Below are 5675 nucleotides of genomic sequence, written 5' to 3'. Positions count from 1 at the left end.
TTCAAGATGTCGTATCTCCGTCACTATTTGAGGTAAGTTGAAACTTTGTAGGAATAAGGAACATGGCATATTAAAAAATTTTGTGACGGCTTCGGGAAACTTCCTGAAATTAACGAGGCCTTCCAATTCTTTCCGAACATGAATAGTACTCTTCATTTTAAAAATAGACAAAAAATGACATATGGTGGTGTTAGTCCCAGATATTATCTTTAATTTCCAAAGACCTTGTTCCATAACATTTTCAGCCACTTGGCCGCCACATTGGATTTTACCAAAAAACATTCAAATCGATGTTCAAACTTGGCATAGGTGTCTATTAGGTGAATGTTTAAACTTGATGTATATGTAGATGTTCATTAGGTGAATGTCTTGACTGAGTTCAATAATTAACATTTCGAGCTGAAGCTAAGCAGAGCTAATCGATTTCATTTGTCGATGGTTTGGGACAAGATAATCTTGATTCTATCTGATAGAGAGTGATGAAACTTAGTGAAAAAAATAAATGTGCGATTAATTAATATGTGTCATCTATTTATTTTGCAATTTCGGCGGGGGACATCAGCCTCACTGTTGGCTTGTTAGACCAGGAACTGGTGGCTAACCGCTACTCATCTTGTTGTTGTTGTTCTTCTTGTTCTTCTTGGGGTGACACTCTTCGAAAATACATAAGACTCCGTCAATTCAAGACTGATCGACATGAAAATTGGCATGCTTCTTCTTTGAACAATACTTCTGCACCGATTTGGTGAATAGATTTTTGAATTTCATCCAACAACTTAGTCAGTTCCTGGTCCATAGTAAGACGGTACTTGTTTTATATCAAACTTCTATTTAATCTATAACTGTAATACGTCACTCAAACTGGTATCGAAATTTAGAGTTCATTTTAATCAGACCGGCATAAATAGTCCCGGTTCCTAAAGAAAGTCTGTTTTCGTGTTTAACATACTCTTAAAGTTGACGTAGGACCCTGTGCCGCGGTGTAGTAATATCGAACTTCCTTGTTGTGTTTCCTTTGTGATCGTGAAATAAAACTATTTCTACAGCTTTATTCTTGCAAGGCTTCTATGTTCCTCGTTCTCAATAAAGCATAGATGATAGCTGCTAGGAATATTAGGGTGAGTTCTGAACAATTTCACTCAACACCCTTTTTTATAACCCCCTTATTTCTGAAGTCATAGACTGACTCTGGCGTTAATTTCAATCCCAAATATGGAATAAACAACGCTTTCTCCCAAGACCGGGGGTGAGGGGGGAGAACATTACCTTATTTGGTCTATCAACCACATGACATAAACAGATAGAATTTGATGGATATTTTGACAATGATAAGAATTTTACCAAAATATCACTGTTTTTTTTTTACATATACACATGTCATTTACTTTTATTAGTGCGTGAAATTTGACTATACATTAGTCAACGGTACAATATGATCTTTAGGACCAAAGTACTACAGCGGTTTGACTCGGAATTCGATTTAGATCGGTTCTTTATGCATGGGACTCGAGTGAAAAACCATCATTTACGTATCTATTTGTTTCTCTGTCTACATGTGAAATCATAGAATTTATTTTTTATGCGTCCCTTCAAATAACTTTTCAGCAAACCAACTATTTGTCAAGAGTATAAATGTATGCCTACCATTTCACTTGCGTATGTAAAATGTACCGTTTCAAGCCGGGTACAGATACGCCACTTTACTCAAGTAAGGGTAGCAATGGGAAGTGAGCTGGTAGCCATTACTTTATGAATATTACCCTTTTTCATGAAATTACACTGTTATTAGTATGGCCTTTGTGGAGAAGGGGGGGGGGGCAATGGTTTGATATAAACTATAAGACTATCAAAAGCTTTAATTTTTACAACGTAAAGACGTTTATAAATCCATAAGAGGTGGATTTTGTCATGATTTTGTGTTTAGCGATAAAATCTTACATTATTGAAGAGAAAAAAATCGCTAAAAATGATAATATCATAGATGAGTTTATAAACCAATACGTTGCCCTCTAGCGTTTTTAATAAAATCTTTGTTTTACTGGTTTTTACTTTGGCAATGTGACTATTTATGATAATATTATAATTAAACGAAAATGTAACACACGTTATGAACAATTATAATTAAACGAAAATGTAACACACGTTATGAACAATCAAGTATATAACTTAAATTGGTTCTATCTGTAGGGTGATGTTATAAATACTATGTGTGGTTTTAGTATTTTAAATAGCCAGGTACGTCTTTTTTTTACATTTCTAACGATGGTTTACATGTGCTTTTAACAATTTAAAACAAATTTTCTTTGGTGACATAACTAGAATGTAGAGAATACAGACTTGCTAACAACGGCAATTTAATTTAAATTTTAAATTTAATATTTGATTCGCCTCTATTTAATATTGCATTGGTCCATAATTCTTGTGGGAACTGGCTGTTCGTATAATTTGTCTGTTCTGTTTGAAGATTGGTCGGGATAATTGGTTTTGGTTAAACCATATTCGCACAAAACAAGACATCTACTAACTGAAAGCCTAGATTGTGGATCAAGTCAGTTGAACGCTCTAACTTTAGACTGTTACGACAAGCATCTCCAAAGGTTTACTGCCTTCAAGGTCGGCCGGTCGCCTTTGACCCAATTGGGCCCTTCGCCCATGGGGTGGCCCCCGGATTAGAGTATTCTACCCCAATCCTTTCATATACACTGTACTTTACCATTGTCTTTACGCCATATCCATCTAATACTAATAGACTGCACATTAAGCGATTAAACATTACTGAAATAAACAAAGCAAGACCCCTTAGTAACCAAAAACACACAAATTTGTACATTTTTGATAAGTTGTTTTTTGTTTGTTGGGGGTTTTTTTTGTCAATACAATGAACATTGGTGAAATAAAAAAAAAAAACAAGTTTTGTGGTGGAAACTTAACCTGCGATTCATTTAGCTAGAGTTAGACACACTATAGTTTGTAGATGTTTTTAAAATGAACCCGGGTTTTTGTTCCATTGTACAGATTATGTTATCCATTTTAAAAATTGGAATATTTCAGATTATCGATGACGTGATGTATAAAATCCACACGACTGGTTGTATGAAAGCTATAGAGAGATGGTTTACTGACCATAATACAGTTATAGCCATGACAATTATAGCAGTCATAACTCCTCAAGTAAGCACAACTCTGTCCCGAAGACCATAAAACCTTTGTTTAGTTAGTTCTTAATAAAAATAATTTTTTGACACCCCCTCAGATCCCCGCGGTTGAATGGTCTAAAATGTGCGCTTTAGGTCATAAGATCTGTTGGTAGGTCAAGTGCCGTTAATTGTATTAATCTAAAGCTTGTACGTGACAAAGAATAAACGAAACAACACTACATAAAATGAAATGAAAAGTACATGGTTTTTTAACCCATAAAGTCACTAAAATTTTGTTTTATATATTTTCAGATTGTCTCAGTGTTATTTGCCCGGCTTCTTATTCATTATATCAAAAAACAAAGAGCAAGATGGCAACTTCTTCATGGGTAATAATTATATAATAATAAATGATTATTTTCACACGTTTGTTAGTAATTTGTTCAACCAGATGGAGTATGGTGACTGACAAGATAAGTTTACGAAAAAATGGAAAATATTCAACCAATCTGATTAAAACACAGATCATATTTCGTTTCGTTTTTTATAGTTCTAAATTTCGGTTTACTTGCCTTTACTACATTAGGATCTGGAAGAGTTGTTATATAAGCCGCGTTGATGTTTGGGATTAGCCAATGAAACAGTCCGTTGCAGCGAGTTCTTGGCGTGCGATGCACGGAACTGTCGGTATCCTACTAGAAACATCAACGCTGATTAGTTAATCAAATGTCTGACGTTATATGGTCAAAAGTCGCTCGTTTGACCCCTGACGCGACCCCCCTCTACAACCGGTCAGATCTTCATATAGTGGAGGCCATCGAAAGTATAAAAAAACGAAACGAAATATAGATGTGTATTTTAATCAGATTGATATTAAACTGTAATGTTTTAAAGGAAATAAATAATATTCGAAATTACAAACACGAATTAGAATTCAATTTTAGTCCATTTCAATCAATATTGATGTTGTTATCAAATATTGAAGACACAACTAACATTTTAAAATCTGTATATGAGTCGTGTATTCTATGGTTTCGGACGTCATATATACTCTTCAAAAAAAGTAGGGGATATTCAGAAACAATACAAAACTGCAGAAATGCACTGCTATTTTTATTAAAGGTAACCAGTGTATGTTAATAACAGGCCAATTGCCTACACATGAACATAAACATTTCATATGGGCGGCTTATCTGACGGCCCCGTTTCACTCGCAAAGAGATACACCGTCAAAAGTGAAAATGGCCGTTTTTGATTTTTGTCTTAATAATGAGTAATTGCTCCACCAATCCTCAGACATTCAGCAATTCGTCCTGGCATGCTCCTAATCAACCGTCCAATCACGATTTGGGGCAATCTGACCCACTCCTCTTGCAGTGCCACAGCCAATTCTTGCAGTGTTGTCGGTTGACGTTGACGTCGACGAACACGTCTCCCGATCAAATTAAACGTGACACACAAAAGCAAAGATACGCTAAACAATAAATCTTATGCATGAACCGATAGGAAAGCAAAAATGGAAAGATAAACCAGCACGCGGCAGTTTTCATCAACCCTTCCTTGAAGTGTCAAATTTGACAATGAACCCCTTCCACATGTATGGCCCTATTGCGTGTCGCATGTGCAGCTCAGTGGTCCTGTTGGGGCGGTAAGTTCTGCACCTGTGAACATACTCTCAAAGCATGTCAAATGTCCATGACTATTTATCATATCGCAACCTGCATAGGTATTTTCATTTCAATATCCCCTACTTTTTTTTTGAAGAGTATATTATACAAGACGATTCGTATGTAATTAGTAATCTGGCTAATTCACAAACAACAAAATACTAATTTAAAAAAAACAACGAAAAACGTGTATAATGGACTAAGCAAGCTCAAACGACTGTCGTTCAATTTGGACTGTTCGTGTATTTCATGGAACATAATTGATTAGAAATGTTTTTAAAAATTGGATATACAGTAGATCAGATTATATAAATTCTTTGGACCAATTTTCGCCTATATGAAGGGTTCAAAGAATAAAGCCATACGTCTTTAATACTGTTTGAATCACCCGCATGAAATTGGTGCGAAGTAATAATACTAGCCACTGTTCGAAGACATCCATGAAAGGACATACATATTTGTTTTTATCACCCGGGTGGAATCCTGTCCGTGTTATGGATTGGCCCGCTATGTCTCCCGACATGAACCCGATCGAACACCATTGGGATGAACTTGGACGACGGGTTCGAACTCAAGCCGTGCCACCACGAACTGTTGCACAGGCACTCCAAAATCATTGGCAAACAATCCCACAGCGTGTAGTGAAACATCTGTGCCAGTCCATGCCAAGGCGACTTCAGGCATGTGTAAGAGCTGACCCCTGCTTTGTTTCACGGTTCTCTGACGTTTCGGTTTTGTGCATTTGTAGTGAATTCTTTCATAAAATTATCCACAGATGCTTGTTATCTCGATTTTGTCAATTGTTATGTACATTTGTTAAAAGTTGTTGCAGTAAATAAAATTTGAATTTGGCATTGCATTTTTAATGGCT

The 5675-nt window shown here is 35.9% G+C and overlaps 1 long non-coding RNA gene across 1 annotated transcript; it reads left to right on the top strand.

The window, feature by feature from the left end:
- Window positions 1-2065: 2065 nt before the first annotated feature.
- Window positions 2066-4027, top strand: LOC130012275 (uncharacterized). Its single transcript, XR_008787671.1, has 3 exons — window positions 2066-2235; window positions 3052-3171; window positions 3450-4027. It is a non-coding gene; the product is annotated as an uncharacterized LOC130012275 (long non-coding RNA).
- The last annotated feature ends 1648 nt before the right edge of the window (window positions 4028-5675 follow it).

This window comes from Patella vulgata, chromosome 3 (genome assembly GCF_932274485.2).
Source record: "Patella vulgata chromosome 3, xgPatVulg1.2, whole genome shotgun sequence".
NCBI lineage: Eukaryota > Metazoa > Mollusca > Gastropoda > Patellidae > Patella > Patella vulgata.
Note: the sequence above shows the minus strand (reverse complement) of the source record. Positions and strands in the feature narration are given on the sequence as shown.